The 18,524-nt window shown below is 36.9% G+C and overlaps 1 protein-coding gene across 3 annotated transcripts in view; it reads left to right on the top strand.

The window, feature by feature from the left end:
- The window catches only part of LOC140527336 (mitochondrial adenyl nucleotide antiporter SLC25A24-like), a 101,301-nt gene that overhangs the window by 12,089 nt on the left and 70,688 nt on the right, over positions 1 to 18,524 (top strand). The window contains exons 1-2 of one of the 3 annotated variants that reach the window (XM_072644185.1): positions 3,170 to 4,028; positions 7,473 to 7,598. The exons of 1 other annotated variant lie outside the window; for it this stretch is intronic. The gene's annotated coding sequence lies outside the window, so the exon portion shown is untranslated. Of the gene's footprint in view, positions 1 to 3,169; positions 4,029 to 7,472; positions 7,599 to 18,524 lie in introns of those variants that run through there. One more of the 3 variants, XM_072644184.1, reaches the window with a different exon arrangement.

Here is an 18,524-nt window from a genome sequence, read left to right as displayed (position 1 = left end):
TTGAATTAAAGCCTTTCTGATTCCAGGCCTAGTACTGTCCATTGTATCCCCTATAGCTGCCTCTAGTTTGGCTAAATCATCCTCATAGAGTCCTAGGGGTACCGTGAAGGGTTGGGGTGTCTCTTCTCAAATGCTATCAGCTCAAACCTCCATTCCAGATCTACTAAGATGGCAAGCACTAAGGTACAAACACTTCTCCAACACTTTGGGGGCACACTCTTCCCTATAATATACATATATACATACATACACACATACATATGTCTATATGCATATATGTGTGGATATATTTGTATGCATGTATATATATGTATATACATGCATACATATATATTTATATGTAATATATATTTTATATATATGTATATACACACACACATAAACTAATGTAACTTAGGGTTCAAAGCTTATTTGTAGAAAACTCTCTTCATTGGTAGAGTTTGATTACTTGATGTCCAGTGCTTTCCTAAAGGACAGATTTGTCAAGAGTTTTAGAGAAGAGAGCTAAGTCTTCTGGCTTTTACTTAGGAAGGAAAAGTCATGGGATTCCAGATTCTCATCAGGGAGAGGTTCTTGAAGGGAGAAGCTGACATGTGGAAGATCCTCAATCATGGCCCCATCCTCAGCTTACTACACTACAGACTTTGAGGAATTTCCTCTTGGGTAAGGACTGGGACCTTCTTTGTTGAACTGAAATATATGATATCTCACACACACACACACACACACACACACGATATTTTTTTCTTCATAGATAAGTTGATTCCTTTTCCAAACATTTTTTTGTTAATATCTAGTACTTTTAATTTAATGTTCTTCCTTCCACTACATTATTTCTTCTCTTGTTCACTTCTGATTTAATGGCATTTGTTATCATTGGAATATATACAAATACTGGTTGTGAATGATTCATAAGATTCAGTTCCTTGTTGGCAAGAGTCAGGTTCCTTCTTTGTTCTGGACAGTGTTTAGTATGTATAGGTAGTCAATTAATTTTCTTTAATTGATATTAATGATGATGATGAAGACAGTGATAAATACAGCAGTTCAGCAAAGGAGTCTTGGATTTGTTCCAGTATAATGCTCTCAAGTATTTAGGATACCCAGATTCTATGTAGTTCAAGGACTCATTCCCTTTATTTCTGAGGTATATTTATATTCTTGGATCGATATGTTGGCTAAATGTTTTTTTGTAACCTTAACATAACCTTTTAGCCTAAGAGAATGTTGGAGATATAGATTTCTTAGTGCTTTCACTAGGTCAAGGAGAAAACCCTTAAAATAACTTGGAAGATCTTTACCTTCAGTGAGAGAAAAATCCCCAGACCAAACAAAGCTCATCAGAATGACTAGACTTGGCTTTAAGATTTCAACTCTCAGGTCCTATTAGAATTTAAACTGAGTTGATTTCTGTTAGGTTACAATTAAATGTGGCTAGTCATTTAAAAACAAATACTGCAGGTAAGTTTCATATTTCCCATAGATAAAACAATAACATTTACTTTTCCAATTCCCACACATAATTGTTATTTTATAAAGTGCTTTTAAAAGTAATTTTTGCTTTATGGTGGATCTGATAAAAATGGAGAATAAGGGTGACAAAAAAAAAAAAAGCCCTCATTATCACACTCCAAAAATAGCTAGCTAGGGAAACACATCATGAAAGTTGAGTGAATTTGTAATATGAAATAGCTTCAACGGCCTTTATCTACAGTAATGTGTCACTAGTACCTTTCTTCTTCGTCTTAAAAAAAATATGAAACTGTATGAATATAATAATCCCATCCTAGCCTTATTTTTAAAAAATCTTAACATTCAGTTTTTAATTTCATCTTTTTTGAGTCTTGCCTTCAGTTTCAACATCTTTCTTTGTAAATAAACTCTTTTGTCTATTTGAGGGGGAAGAAAACTGCTAGTACTGTTTCCCCTCCCTGGCAGATCACAAAAGACTAGTTAGGAAAGAAGTGGAGGATGTTGTGTGTGGGCAGCAGGAAGGGTGCTGCATGCTTGGCAAGTCAACTTGGCCAAAAGAAGCTACAACAGGTGCACCATTGCCCAGCCTTATCTCATCAGGTTTTTCCACAGCCAAAGCAAAGTAAAGAACTAAGAGAAGAATCTGGATCATACACATACAAGATCCTTCAGTCATAATGGCAGAGATAAGAAAGCAGAATGAGTCATGTGTGCAAACAATTCAATTTAAAAGTAAAATCTTTTCTTGGATTTTCCAGATATCAGCTTCAATTCATTGCTTTATTTTGTGTGTAGAGTTGACTTCTTAGCTTAGTTAATTTCTTGATGGCAAGTACCTCAACCATGGAACCATTTTTTTCAGGCCAGACACACTGATCTTTATTGTTTCCAGGTTCATAGCAGCATGGATAGGCTGGCAAACTATAGTTTACTAGCACTTTGTACTTCTTTCCTTTTCCTGCCCCAAATCCTGCCCACATCCCATCGCCAGATCTAGATCTGGTGCTATCAATTTTTTCCACAACTACTACCTTTTCTAGTCTTATGAACTGGTTACCTTTGCTAACACTTTGACTTAGATCTTAACAAAAGGTTATGTTTTACTGAGAAGTTACTACAGTTTGAGTCATGCCCTATTTTCCCCAGGTCTATTCTCTGAAATAGTCGAACAGGACTGAAAAATTGTCTACAAAAAATTGCTTCTGGAAATAGCTGAGCCAGCAGCAGAGCAAATCCTCTTGATCTGTTTAGCATATAAGTGGAGGATTTCACAAGGTGTCTAGTACAGTAATCTTTGTTTATGCATCTCTACCCATGGGGAAACCCCCGCAGTTCAGGTAAAGGGGGACTGTTCTATTTCACTCCATGAGGCATACTGCATATCTCTTGGAGACTAGGAGCTGAAGAAGACGTTTAGTATCAACCTACAATCTTAAATCACAAACCAACAAATTGCCTGGCTCAGAGAGGGGCAAGGTGGATTAGTCTGGCTTCATCAATGTCTTAAACCTGGTTTGGTCTTACATATATTATATATATATGTAATATATACACATATACACATACACATATGTAATATATACACACATACACACATATGTAATATATACATACACATGCACATACACACATATGTATATATGTGTATAGATATAGATATAGATATAGATATAGATATAGATATAGATATAGTAGCACCTGAAGCAAAGCCATGTTACTTTGAGTCCCCAGAAAAGGTACCCTAGGTTTAAATTATCTTTCGGTCTTTATCTACTAAATATCATAGCTCATGAACTTTTATTGATACATGTGTTTTTACTTGTCATGCAGAGGCTCAATAAATTTAGAGTACAGGTATTTAATGAAACATATCAATTCATCCATCAACAAGCATTTATTAAGCTCCTATGTGCCAAGCACTGTACTGAGCACTTGGGATACAGAGGCAAAAGTAAAACAATTCCTGACTTCCAGGAGCTTACATTTGGTTGGGGAAGACAGTATGTACATATATAGGGATATGTAAAATATTTTTCAAATATGTTCAAGTTCATTTTGGTAGAGAGGGTACTGATGGGATCAGCAACAGCCTCATGTAGAATGTGGCACTTCATCTAAGTCTTTTTAAAAAATTAAATTTTATTTTTCAATCCTCATTTTCTCTCTTCTGCCTCCCCCAAATCCCAATTGAGAAAGTAAGAGAAACAAAACTCCTGTTTTAGTCAAACAAAACAAATTCCTGCATTAACCATATCCAAAAAAAATCTCAATTTGTACATTGAATCCATCACCTCTATCAAGATGTGGGTAGCTCACTCACTGTGAATCTTTTGGAATTATGTTCAGTCATTGTGTTGATCAGAGTTCTTATGTCTTTCAAAGTTGTTTATCCTTACTATGCTGCTAGTGTATGTCTTGATCTCCAGGTTCTTCTTCATTCTATGTCAGTTCTTATAAGTATTTCCATGTTTTTCAGAAACCATCTGCTTCATCATTTCTTACAACGCAATAGTATTCCATCACATACAAGATTCTGAGCACGATCAATTTGTTAGGTAGGTTAGTAGTAACCAATAAATTGGGCCAATGGACTTTCTCTATGACCAAAGACCCTGAGTGAGAGCTGACGCTGTCTTTTAAATATGACTCTCAGTTGGCAAAGGTAACCAGACCATACTGATTGGTAGATATAAGAGGAAGTGGGTCAAGAGTCACCTCAGTTCTTCCCCATTATATCTCTTTGGGAGTTGGGAGTAACAGCTCAGGTGATAGGACTAGTCTGCAGACCTAAAGGTAGTAGGCAATAGTTTTGATTGAATCAATGTGAATTTGAATTAAGCGGGTAATGGGTGAGATTACTGTGGTAGATAGTACAAGGGTGGAGATTTAATCTACAATACAATTGAGTTGGTGTGGAGGTAACTGCAAGACAAAAGCTTGACCTTTAAGCAAATTTTTCTGGAGTGTAAGTGAAAGGTATAGTTGTAAGAGTAAAGATTATTAACCTATGCCAGTTTGACTAAGTCTTAAAAATAGAATTAAAATCAATTTTCGATTTTACAAAGTCCAGCCTCCTCATTTTACAGATGAGGAAATGGATGCTAGAGAAATTAGGTGACTTGCTCAAGGTCACAAAGCTACAAAGGAAAGAATGTAGAGAGAAAAGAGGAGAAGGTCCAGGACAAATCCTTGGGGATAAGGTGAATGAAAAATGAAAAGTAGCAATAGAACATTGCCCCATATACCTGGGGCACACTTTCCTATTGTTGTTGTTGTTGTGTTCGTCCTTCTTTGCTGAAGAAGACCATGCCATCAGAGAAATGATGACATGACTTGCACTTGACTTTGTTTTGAGTGAGGGAGGGCTGTGCAGGTCACCAGCCTCACTTCTCCTCCAGAGCCATCTGAATCCAGTGACCAGATATTCATCAGGATGACTGGAGATGGCCTAGGATGCACTGAGGGACCTTGGGCCCTTTAGGCCAAGATCTAGTCAGATACTCACTTAGGGTGAGGTAAACAATCAATAGTGGGAAGATTAGAAATGATTAAGAGTCAAGAAGTTGGGCACACATGGAAGGAAGATATGATGAGGCAGTTAGGTAGTGCTTGGATAGAGTTTTGGACCTGAAATCAAGAAGACCTGAGTTTAAATCCAGCCTTGGGAATTTACTAGTTGTGTGACACTGGGCAAGTCACTTAACCCTCTTAACTAACTACTTCCTAGGATTATTGTGAGGATAAAATTAGGTCAATCACTCAATAAATTTATTAAGTGACCACTATGTGTCACTCACTGTGCTAAGGACTGGAGATGCAAAAAGAAGCAAAAAACAGTCCCTGCCTGCAAGGATCTTACATTTGTAAAATGCCTTGCCAACCTTAAAGCACTCTTGATGATGATGATGATGCTATGTCAAGAATGTATAGAATATGCATGACCAGGGCATGTGTAGAGGTACATACATGTAAGTAATATGTGTGGCCAAATCACACACCTCGTACAATAACTCATGCCTCCAACTCTCTAAAATCATTGGTGTCATTTGGTGGTGCTATTTCTCCATTGTTCCTTCTTCTACTTCAAGTTAAGACTATACCTGAGAATTATATCTATAATTGCTCCCCTCTCAGTGCCACAATGTTTAGAGAGCTGGTATGGGGCAACTAGGTGGTGCAGTGGATAGAGCACCAGTGCAGGAGTCAGGAGGACCTGAGTTCAAATCTCACCTCAGACACTTGACACTCACTAGCTGGGTGACCTTGGGCAAGTCACTTAACCCCCATTGCCTCATTCTGGGTCATCTCCAGTCATCCTGATGAATATCTGGTCACTGGATTCAGATGGCTCTGGAGGAGAAGTGAGACTGGTGACCTGCACAGCCCTCCCTCACTCAAAACAAAGTCAAGGGCAAGTCATGTCATCATTTCTCTCATGACATGGTCTTCTTCAGCAATGAGGGACAAACACAGAGAGAGCTGGTAATGACCAGGCTGGGGGGGAGAAGGGAGAGAATTATATGCACACACACATTTTTAAAATTGATCTGCATTATTAACACTTTCTCAACTCTAGACAGTCATCAAAACAATAAATTGAGCTTTGATTTGTAGTTATTTTACAAACCTTTTATAGCTGACTCTAACATACCCCAGCTTTCTTCTATGAAAAAGAAATGCATCTTTCCATTATGAGAAACTATAAATTCCCAAAATGTTTCCAGGGTTTAAGTTCTTTTAAACACAGAACATTCAGCTAGATAATTAGAACCTATAGTATTTGGTCTATCTTTTGAACTCTTTTTCTTGGACTGAATTGCAGTACATTTTCTCAGACAACTCTCTGACTTACAGTCAGAAGTTTCATATAACTCCCACTTAACCCCTGATGAAGATCCTATGACCCCAAAAATAATTTCATCAGTGAGAGTATAGAGAAGTGATATGCCAAAAGACTTCACAAAAATTGTATGGGTCCAAGGCATCAAAGATTTTCCACTAAATCCAAGATCCATAGTTTCCAATGCAAATAAATGGGTATGGCAAAGCAATATGTTGAGGAGAAGGAAGATAACCTGGAAAAACAGGTTGGAGTAAGATTGTAAAGGGCTTTAAGTGCTAACAGAAGAGTGTGTATTTTGTCCTAGAGCCAATAGGGAGCCATTAGAGCTGTTTGAGCAGGGTCAGACCTATGTTTCAGAGATAACAATTGGGCAAGATGGATTGGAAGAGGCAATAGATATAGGGAGACCAAATAGAAAGCCAGTGTAGGAATCTAAGCAAGAGGTGATGAGGCCCTGAATTAGGATTGTTATGTGAGCAGAGAGAAGGATACAAGTAATAGGGTGGAGGCAGAATCAATAAAACTTGACAACTGAATGATTAGATATTGGAGGGGGTAGGAGTGAAGAGTCAAGGATGTCTGTGAACCTTTGTGACTTAATGAATGATAGTTGACTTAACAGAGCTAGGGATAAATTGGCAGGAGGAAGATAATGAGTTTGAATTTTGGAAGGTTTGGCCATGCCAATTCATGACAAATTAGTTCAAGTTCAGATTTCCAGGGACTTGCCCGCACTCATGAAGCAATATCTTTAATGGTCACAACTGAAGGTAGCAATTCTCCCAGTTTCCTTCCAGCCTACCTAATGGTAGTCCAACACTCAGTGCAGGAGACCTTAAATGGCCAAATAGCTTATTATGGTCAGCCTACCTTTACTGCCAGGGTCCTTAATACGGCCAGAGAGCAGTTCTATCTATAGACTAGACTTCTTATTGCATGGAAAATGGGGTCACAACAGAATCCCCAATTGTTGAGGTCAACCATGTTTCTATAGCTCCCCCTACAGCTCTCTTGTCCCTTAACCTAAAAAATATTCCATAACCACTGGATGCTACAGGTCTAGGTTTTAGTGTACTGAATGAGAGCAAATGTCCTTGAAATCCTGTGCCTTCTCCCCAGTAATTGAAATAATAGATGGTTTTTTACTTTGGCTCAGATTTGTGACCCAGGAGACCAAGCCCCTATAGGTCTGAGTGGGGAGAAATTGATCATCTGGAAGATCATCTTCTTATTCAGTGGCTATTGAAATTTGATGACAGACTTCGCATAACACATCCACTGAGTGAGTATCTAGCAAGATTACCTTCTTATCCTTATAGTGCAGGAGGGATTATCCAGAGCAAAGGTATGTGGGTCTAGTTATTCAACCCCAGTTTAGGACCTCAAGACAAATCTGTTTGGCTACCAGGCACAGGAACAGATTCTTCCCAGAAGAGTGGGACAACTTAGCTATTAGGTTAATCATGCTCTTCAGCTGGTTACTTATTCTGGGGGCACCAATTTTAACAAGATAGATCTACTTAGTGGCCAAATCTTAGGCTCAGGCTCTGCATATGTTTCTGAAAATAAATCAACAGAACTTGCAGCTTCCCACTTTTCCTGCTAGTGAATGGCACTATTTATCAAAAAAAAAAGAACTGGAAGTTATGGTTCTGTAGACTGCAGTGTACCATCTGGGCAAGCAGCAGGAACAAGATGCTTTTACCCAGGCACATTTGTCCACATTTCAAGCCGGCATATTTCTTGCAAATGCAGGATGATTCGTCTCTGATATGTTCGTACATCTCCAAATATGTTTGTCCTTCCCCCTTCTACCTCTGCCATAGCAGATTGTTCATCCATGTGGCCTTGTTTAAAATCCTCTCTACCAACACTTAGGCCTTTGGGTATCCATGTACAATAATGATAATAGTAATAACAACTTAAAAAACTAGTGCTTTAAGTTATTAATTATAATATAATTATATTGTAATGTATTATATATTATAATAATATAATTATATATTATACAATTTATTATTTATATTATAAATATTAGATATATTATATATAAACATATATAATATATAAAAATTATATAATATACAACAATAGATTGTAATATATTATATATATAAAATATCATATAATTATTATCTCATTTAAATCTCACAACAACCCTGGGAGATTTTTGTTCATCCTTTGTTTTCAAAGAGACCTAATATCCTCACGAGCGTGATGTCTTGACTTGCATGTGAACTGAATCTGAGTCAGCCTCATTCTTTCTTACAGCGTCATCGGTGCAGGGGAAAGACCAAGGCCAAGACGATTAGTGATGAGTGCAGTGAGTAACTGTGGCCTTTCTAAATTAAGGTCTTTCCTGGGCATCAGTTTGTCTGAGGCCACGCCCACTCAGTAACTAAGGGCTAGGCAAGAATTGAGACAAAAGATGGACCAATTGGTAGGTAGGATTATTATCCTCATTTTACACAAGATAAAACTGAGGCAGGCAGAGGTTAAATGATTTGCCACTTGCTACAACTGAGTGAGGGAAAGGATGTGGTTAGCATATGGCAGTAGTATAAAGATGCTACCTTCTGGAGAGAATGTCAGACAAACTGTTATTCACTGATCCCTTGTGTTTTTCCCACCCTCTTTTGTGTATCTGTTCAGAACCTACAGGGAACTAACTACATGTTTTGAAAAACTCACTCTGGACAGACTCTGAAACAAAAGTCCTACAGAACTTGCCCTTACTAATAGAGTGATCATCATAGCAGGAAATTAGATGTTCCCAGCATTAGATCAAGCCATTCAATGCGATGATTATTTTAATATGAGAAAACTTATGGGCTTTGTCGTTGGTAGTAGTAGAGTCATCAGTACAGCAGAGATTTAGTTTTACTATAGAGCCATTTTCTGTTAACAGTTTGCTAGTACTGGGAGTCACGCAGATTACATACATCCTGAGGGAAATTGGGATGGACCAGAAGGGAGGGTTGTTTTGACATTCTCTGGAAAGGAAAGGAGAATTTTCCTTAAGGTTAAGAATACAGGTACAAACCTATTCTGTGTGTTTTGTCAAATCAAATAAAATCTGTCCTATTTTAAATGCCACGAGAGCCCAAGTATTTTCAGGGAATCTGAGGACTTATTTTGAAGGGCAAAAATCCCTCAAATACATTCTATTCCCAGGGTTTAACTGGATAGGGCATAAACTAGAGAGATTTTATGAGAGACCCTCACCTCCAATTATATGCAGATTTGAGGCCCAGTTGATACACAGTTGACAAATATTTTTCTTTAATTAATGCAATATGACTGTAATGAATACTGAAAGAATATGGAATAGGATGATTAAAAGAGTGACAGGAAAGAAAAAGTAATAACGATGCCTAGCAAATGTAAATTTTGTATTGTCTTTTCCCTCTGGTTTTAAATTATGAATATTTTTGGTTCAAAATACTTTGGTGTACCTTAGGGGTCCATAACTAAAAATTTTAATGATGCCAATGGGAAAAAAGATTCACTTAAATGTTCAAATATAAGAAATAGTGTCATGATTATTTGTCCCAAAGGCATTCTTTGGCTAGCATCCTGAAGTACTAACACCCTCTACTGAGCTGTTAGACATATTACATTATCAGCCACATTTTCAAAAACTGGCTTCTTTGTCTTCAAACTGAAAAATAGGGCCTTTGTTTACTAAAAGCATGAATTCTGATTCTATCAATAATCACATCTCCATTTAGCAAACACTTACTAAGCAAATATGAGCAAGGCATTGTGCTATTCAAGGGGGAATAGAATGATGAAAAATAATATTCTGCCTAAAATTCCTACCCTCAAGGAATCCACAATATAATTTAAGAAATCATTGTGAATATGCCAGCAGATGAATTAGAATGCAATGAAATGTAATCTGGGGGAGCAAAAAGAAATGAGAGAAATAAGCTACTTGTCAGAAAGACATGTCACAAAAATGTGAATTTCAGAGGTTAGGGACTAGGTTTCACTGGTATAAAGAACTCAGGACAGGTAGGTGGCACAGTGTAGATGGAGTGCTGGGCCTGGAGGCAAGAACACCTGAGTTCAGGCATGACCTCAGACACATATTAACTATGTGACCCTGGGCAAGTCACTCAACCCTGTTTGCTTTAGTTTCCTCACCGGTAAAATGAGCTAGAGAAGCAAATGACAAACCACTCTAGTATCTTTGTTACAAAGAGTTGGACATGACTTAAGAGATGGAACAACAACAAAAAACGAACTCCATAGTGAGAAGGAAGCTCTCTACCAAGGTAGGTCAGCACCTTCTTTCCCACTTTTAGTGTTATTGAGGAGTTAAGTGACTTCCCCAGGGTCCCATAGTCATCATGTGTCAAAGACAGGACTTGAACCCAGGTTTTCCTCCCCCTTCTGCCCCAACTCCCACCTTGGCTGGCTCTCCAGACATTATGCCATGCTGCCTCTCTTAGGTCAAATATCCCTCAAAATGAAAAAGATGCATTTGAAATTCACCTATTCCTTCTTTTCTCCTTTAAAATTAAGTGCCAAAGTAGTATAATAGAATTTTAGTACAACACAGTGCTGGTTTTGGAGACAGAAGACTGAGGTTTAAATAGTAGCAAGAAAATTTACTAGCTATATCACATTTCAAAAAGTTATTTTTATCTCTCAGAACTTCAGTTTTCTTATCTGTAAAATGGAAATAATCATCCTTACACTAACAGCCTCATGGGGTAGTTGTGAAGAAGGTGGTTTGATAAGGGATTCATGATTGCATCAATAGAACCATTCTCTGCTACAGATCACAATGCTTCTAAGGAGGCTCTACCCAATCCATTGGGGACTTTCCAATTGATCTTATAACATATGGCAGGGAAGTGGTGGATACCAGTGAGGAACTCAGATTTGTCCATATGTTGACTTCATAAATCTCACTATGTGAAAAGTTGGCCCACCACCTCCAATAATCATATAGTCCCTCCAGAATATATTTTCTATCACTTCTTGTGTGAAAGTCATCACTATTAATATTCTGTAGCCTACTCATGCCCACCAGATACTTCTTCCCTATTGATGAATCTTTCTGGGCCTGGAAATAAACACATAAGCCACTTTTTGTTTGCTCTTTAAATTTCATTTCCCATCAGACTCGGATCATGTAAATTGTCTTGAACCTTCAATGAGACTAAAGTAGTCATTTAAGTAAATTAAGTAACTTAAGTAATATTGGAGGGGGAGAAGGGCTGGAAGCTTTCACCCTGAATTTCTGCCTTCACTAAAAAAGTTGTTCTCCCCTTATACTTGTAAGTTTCATCATGCTGTGTACCAAGATAGTGTCTCATAACAAACATCACCAGTGTTACCTTCGCTATGCCCCTGGGTTGGCATAGGAAAATAAGTTAGATCAACATTGTTGTTGAGTTGTGTTTGAATATTCAAGACCTCATAGCATGCCAGTACTGTTCATAAGGTTGTCTTGGTAAGGATACTGGAATGGTTTGCCATTTCCTTCTCCAGTGGATTAAGGTAAACAAAAATTAAGTGACTTCTCAGGGTCACACAGCTTGTAAGTGTTTGGGGTCACATTTGAACTCAGGTCTTCCTGACTTGAGACCCAACATTCTATCTACTGAGTCACCTAGCTTCCTCCTAAATCAACATAGCGTAGTTCATATGGCATAGCATAGGTAAGTGGTATAGATAAAATTGCTACAACTATGTCTTCAAGTCTTCATGTCTTCAAGTTGTGATTATTTGAAATCTTTTATGTTAGTACATTTATCACTTAATCTTCATAAAGTCACTGAATGGTATAGCATGAGCATAACTAGAATGAAGTACAATATAAGTAACTCTTTCCTAATACTATTTAAAATCTAAAACTAGTTTTAACTCCATAAAAGTAAAAGATTCTGACTACATTCACAGCCATTTTGAATGGTGAAATAAATGCATGAGCTGACAATCATGAGCATTTTTCCCCCAGAAGGATGATGATTCTGAATCTGGGGCATTATTTCTTTTAATGCTGATACAATTCAAACTCATGCTTTATGATGTTGTCATAATTTCAATTTCCATTAAAATGAAACCAAACTTACCACTGAGCTAATATAAATTTCTTTCCACACCAAGGGAAAATTTAACTTTCACATCCTGTAGTTTTCCTCAAATCCCAGAAAGAGTTGGCAACAGCTTTTAAACTAAATATAATGGAGTTAATTAGCGTAACTGCACTTGAAGTTGACTGTTTGAATATGCCAGCCTGAGTACAACTCACTTTCAAAAAATGCTTTATCATAACGAACTCTTTTTAAGATCTTATCCAGACCGAGGCCCCAAATGATGTTACATAGCTCTTTTTAAAGTAAAACCATCTGTTTCACTCAGAAAAGTAGAACTGAATAAAGCACTTAAGATCCAAAGAATTATGTATGTTAGAGAAGCTTTCTTTGGTGGCATGAGCCTGGCTTTATGAAGGAGTCAACTTCCCTATTAATTCCTGAAATTTCACCATTACCTATTTATTTGTTTGTATTAACAAGGCAAATAATCTTTGACTGGTGGTGATCTTTTTTAGAATAGAAATACCCTCATTGGGACTAACTACAGTTTTTTAAAAAAATTATATGAACAGCTACATAATATGAAATAAGTTTATTGACAGGGCAAATGAAAGTAGGGGTTTGGGTATATGAAAAGAGCAGGGGGAACAGAAAAAAGAGGTCAGGAGTCCCTCCAAACAAGGCAGACTGCTTCATCATTTTACCTACTGCTCCCTTGAGTTCTTGAGAAAAGACATGTAAAAGTCTATCAAATTTTTAAAAAAATCTTCTAACTTGATAGTCAGGCATTATAAGTGAGCATCGCGTTAGTATATTACTAGAGTTTATTTACTTTACCTTGGATGCTCCTAGACTGCTAGATGGTATTTCTATTAGGGAGGTAGTGGGAATAAGTATGATAATTTAGGATGATTCATTCCAGTTTGTTTTAAGCCTCAATTTTGTGACTAACTAGTTGTTATATAAGCTATTTTTCTGCAATAAGATAAGCACTTGAGTCATTCAGTTTGGCAGGAAGGTGTGTATATGTCCCAAATCTGGTAAATGTCTGATAAATATTTGCTAATGACATTAGGAAACTAAAGTTCTGATTGATTGTTTCTTATCACTATGAGTTTCAGAAATGGATCAATAGTCAGAATGTAGATATAAATTGTAAATGCCCTTAGCCAGAATCAGAGACCCCACATTGGAGACGCCACTCCTGGGTGGCAACTAGACCAGACTCCTATGTTCCCTGCACTTGGAAATATGAGCATCCTATGTTTAGTCAAGATCAATGCTGATTGATGAATACTTGTCACAATACCACCTAGGAAGGAGAAATGAATACTTGTCACTATATCACCTAGGAAGGAGAAATGTGACCTCTGGCTAGGGAGAAAGGGAACCTTGTTGTGAACATCCTTATGAGACATGCTCATCAGGACCTTTAGAAATCAGATTGGCAATTTGTTTCTAGAGGCATTCATGTTTATGTTGTGGAAAAGATATGTGCATGCTCTAGATTAATAAAGTTTGGTTTCGTGTATTGATGAATTGAAGCCTGAATTAGTGTTTTTTTGGTCATATCTGAGTACAAGTTCCACCTCAGGTCCTTACGTATTTAACTGTGAGACCCTGGGCAAGTCATTTGACCTCCCTCACCCTCAGTTTCCTCATCTGTAAAATGGGGATAATAATAACACCTCACCCCCAGGGTTGTTTATGACAAATGAGATCAGCCAACCAGCAAACATTTATGAAGCCCATACTAGGAAATCTTAAAGCATAAAATAAATGCTAATAATAATAATGGTAATTATTACTATTCCTGTGTGGCTGATGAATCATTCATTGTTTTTTTTAAAAAAGCATTATTTTTTTGTTGATATCTTTTGTTCTAATATCTTCATTTCAGTGAGCCATCCTTTGTAAAAAAAGAATAAAAAAGGAAAGTGCTGGGGGTAGTGGTGGTGGTGTGCAGTTTAGTAAAACAAACACATCAGCTGAGTCTGGTTGCATGTATTCTATTAAACATATATAGTATTTCACTTCCTCAAAGAAGGGAAGAAATGACATTTTCTCATCTCTTCTTCAAGACCAAGTATGGTCATTATAATTACACCGTGTTCAGTTTATTTTTATTTTTGTATTTACATTAATATTATTCTTACTGTGTACAGTCTTTTCCTGGTTCTGTTTATTTCACTTTACATCAGTTCATGTAAATCTTCCTAGGTTTTTCTGAAGGCATCCTGTTTGTCATTTCTTATGGGACAAGAGCATTCCATGGTAACTATACACCAAAACTTGTCCAGCCAATCCCCAGTTGATGGAACATCCTCTTGATTTCCAATTCTTTGCCACCACAAAAAAAGCTGATATACACACACACACACACACACACACACACACACACACACACATAAACATATAGATCCTTTTCATTTTCCTTTGATCTATTTGGGATGCAGACCTAGTAATGATATTGCTGGGTCAAAGGGTATGCAGAGTTTTATAACCCTTTAGGCATCATTCCAAATTGCTCTCCAGAATGGTTGGATCAGTTCACAACTCCACCAACAATGCACTTCCCCACTCTTCTCCAACATTTATCATTTTCCTTTTCTGTCATTATTAGCCAATCTGATAGGTGTGAGGTGATATATTACAATTTCTTTAGCCTCTCATTGCTTTAAATGATTGTTGTCCTGGGCTACCAGGGCACTATAGGAAATCCAAATCTCAAATTAATTGTTGTTGCCTCTTTAAATGTGCTGTCTTTCTTTACCAGGGCAATGCTACTGATTGTCTGTTAATAAGAAATGCACCTTATCCCTTGACCCAGCAATACCACTACTAGGTCTGTATCCCAAAGAGATCAAAGATAAGAAAGAGGACTTATTTGTACAAAAATATTTATAACAGCATTTTTTTTTGTGGTGGTAAAGAAATGGATATTGAGGTGGTACCCATCAACTGGAGAATGGCTGAATGAGTTGTGATATATGATTGTTATAGAATATTATTGTGCTATAAGAAATGATAAGCAGGACAGTTTGAGAAAAAAAACCTGGGAAAATCTATATGAACTCATGCAAAGTGAAGAGAGCAGCACCAAGAGAACATTGTACACAGTAACAGCAATATTGTAAGGATAATCAATTGTGAAAGACAACTATTCTGATCAAGACAATGATCCAAGACAATTCCAAAAGACCCATGATGAAAAATGCTATCCACTTCCAAAGAGAGATGAACTCAGCACACATTGAAGCATATTGAAAAATAAAACAACTTTCTTTTTATTGTTTTGTTTGTTTTCTTTTGCAACATGGCTAACATAGAAATATATTTTTTATGACTTCACATGTATAATTGATATAAAATTTCTTGCCTTCTCAAGGAGGGGGGAGAGGCAGGAGAGAGTGAGAGAATGTGGACTTCAAAATTTAAAAAAATGATTGTTAAAAATTGTTTTCCATGTGATTGGGAAATATCTAATGAAATAAAAATATTATTTAAAAATATGACATACCCGTTCAGCTATTTGTAGTGGTGGAATTGCAATGCATAATCCAAATCTACCACCTAGTCCTTCTTTTGAACTCAAATATCAGAAATATGGCAGGACCATGGAATAAAATTTTTCTGTCTGAAATCTTTCATTTTCCCCTCTAACCACATAAATTCTCAAGATTAAAAAAAGTATTCAATCAGATTGAAAAGCAAAAGGAGAGTTATGTGTTAACAGATTTTTTCAGCTGAAAGGGAGTTCAAAAGTCATTTAATACAACTTTTTCATTTTACAGATGAAGAAATTGAGATCCAGAGAAATTAGGTAGGAAGTAGTATAGCTAAGCTTTGAACTGGATCCTGTGATTAAATCTAGGGTTCTTTTCACTCTACCACAAGGAGCTGTGAACTCAGTAAAGTGATTATTTTAATTAATGTCTCTAAGTACACAGTGCCCACAGCCAGAATTAAGAAGAGCTTTGAAGGACAGAAACAAGCAGTTCATTGAAGTTGGGAGGTTGTTTCAGAGAGGCAATAACATCAAATTGGCCTGAAAGATGGATTTGGGGGTGATAATATGAGCAGATGAATTGGGTTGCAAAATGATTTACCTGTACTGATAGCAAGCAGGTAGAGACATTAATGAAAGGGGTCATAAAGATAGAATTATTTATTTACTAAGTGATTATATTAATATGTTAACTTTCTGGTGAAGTAATTATTGATTTCTCCTTTTAGTAGTTATTTTAGATGACTAAATAATAAAACATACAACTTGTTTTGTTTGAGCTTTCTTCATTGACTTTTGTCCACATTTAATATGTGCAGTTTCTTGTTACTGATAAAATGTAATATAATCAGAGTCCTGGAAGATTAATTCTTTAATTAACAACTAGAAACTTTCATTAGTAGGATTTTATATTCACTTATAAACTTGAACCTTAGCATACTTTCTCACTGGGAGGTCTGAATATTTTCCCTGAAGTCTCAAGTCAGTTTCTGAAAGAACTCCAGTTCCTGAAAAATTGTGTAACTCACATTTTTGTAAATTGAGTCATATTTAAGGCAGAACTGAAACAAAGAGAGGTCAATGTTAAAATAATCCTGTTCCTTATCCTGGAATGGGAACACTAAAGAACTGGATCCTCTTTATGGGGAGTAAATCCAGCCCTTCAGATATTGTTCCCCAGGGGGCAAAACTACACTGGCCCAGCCCTAGTTATCTGGTGAACCACAACTGAAATTGAAGTTGTCTGACTCAACCTGAATTTTTAAAGTTCCAGTTGTTTCGCTGAGATGGTCTGGGTGTCTTGTCTCTCTTCTAACCCCACCCATTCCCACATCAGAACTCTATGTGGCCATGGATGGATCCTGTCCAGAATCTCCTAACTCTACCATGGTCCAGTGAGCTATGAGCTAGTTCAGTGTATAGAGGACATTAAGAATTAGAGGTCAGTCTTGGTGGGGAAGGAGTCCTGCTGATAGAATGCTGAGTGTGACTCAGGGGAAGAGTGGTAGACAGAGCAAACTGATTAATGTACATTAGAAGCCTGAGGGAGTGAAGGGAAGGAGAGGCATAGTTGGTGTTATTGGTGGCATCCCATAGTGTCTTTGCCTGGGCTCCCCCTTTATCATGATATGCAGAGGAGTGTTCATGGGTGCTTGTCTGAGTTGGGATTTGCAGTTTGGGTGCTCTTGTTATTAGATGTCGTACACTAGTATACAGCCAGTTCATAATAGCTGAGATTAGATTCAAGCTTCTGCTTTTTATTTGAATTGTGTTCTCTGTTCTTGCTTTTATTTCCTGTGTGTGCCTGAGCAATTTGACAATATAACTGTATCAAGGAGAGAACCACGAGGTTCTGCTTTTGGCTCAGTCCTGCATTTTAATCAATAGTTCAGATGAATATATGGAAAGTATATATATCAGATTTGAGGACAACAGTACCTGCCTTGGACATAATGGGTATGTGATAAATGCTTATTGAATTAAATTGATGACTGAAATAAGTTTTAAAGGAATTCTGACAGGTTGAAATACTGCATTGAAACTAACAAGATGAAATTTCATTGGGACAAATAAAAACTTCTCCATTTAGGTTCCAAAATCAATTGCAAAGGACTGGAGAGACTTGTCTAAGGAGAAGCAGTTCATATGAAAGGCATCAATGCAATTCAATAAATACATATCTATTATTTATCTGCGGGTCTTAATTGACCACAAACTTCATAAGAACCAACAGTGGGTTTATGGCTGCCAAAAACTGATGCAATCTTAGGTTGTATTAATAGACCAGGAATCAGAATTAAATTTAATTGGCTACTATGAAGGTCCTTGTTCCATTTTCAACTCTATTACTAACCAGGTGTATGACATTGAGCAAATCTTTTTACCTCTGTTGAAGAAAGGGTTAAATTTAATGATCTAAAAATCCCTTTTCAGCTCTAACATTCTATGGAGTTTGGTATTTAGTTCATGGAAGTAATAATCCCACTGTATTTATAAAATCATAGATTTAAAGCTGGAAACAACCTTAGAGATTATCTGATATAACCTACTTATCTTACACTTGAGGAAACTTAGTCCCAGAGAGGTTTTGCAACTTGCCCAAAATCACACAGGTGTTCATAAGGGATTGAAATCAGGTCATTCTGAC

This window comes from Notamacropus eugenii, chromosome 2 (assembly GCF_028372415.1).
Source record: "Notamacropus eugenii isolate mMacEug1 chromosome 2, mMacEug1.pri_v2, whole genome shotgun sequence".
Taxonomy (NCBI): Eukaryota; Metazoa; Chordata; class Mammalia; order Diprotodontia; family Macropodidae; genus Notamacropus; species Notamacropus eugenii.
The sequence above is the reverse complement of the archived record's forward strand: the minus strand, read 5'-3'. Positions and strand labels throughout refer to the sequence as shown.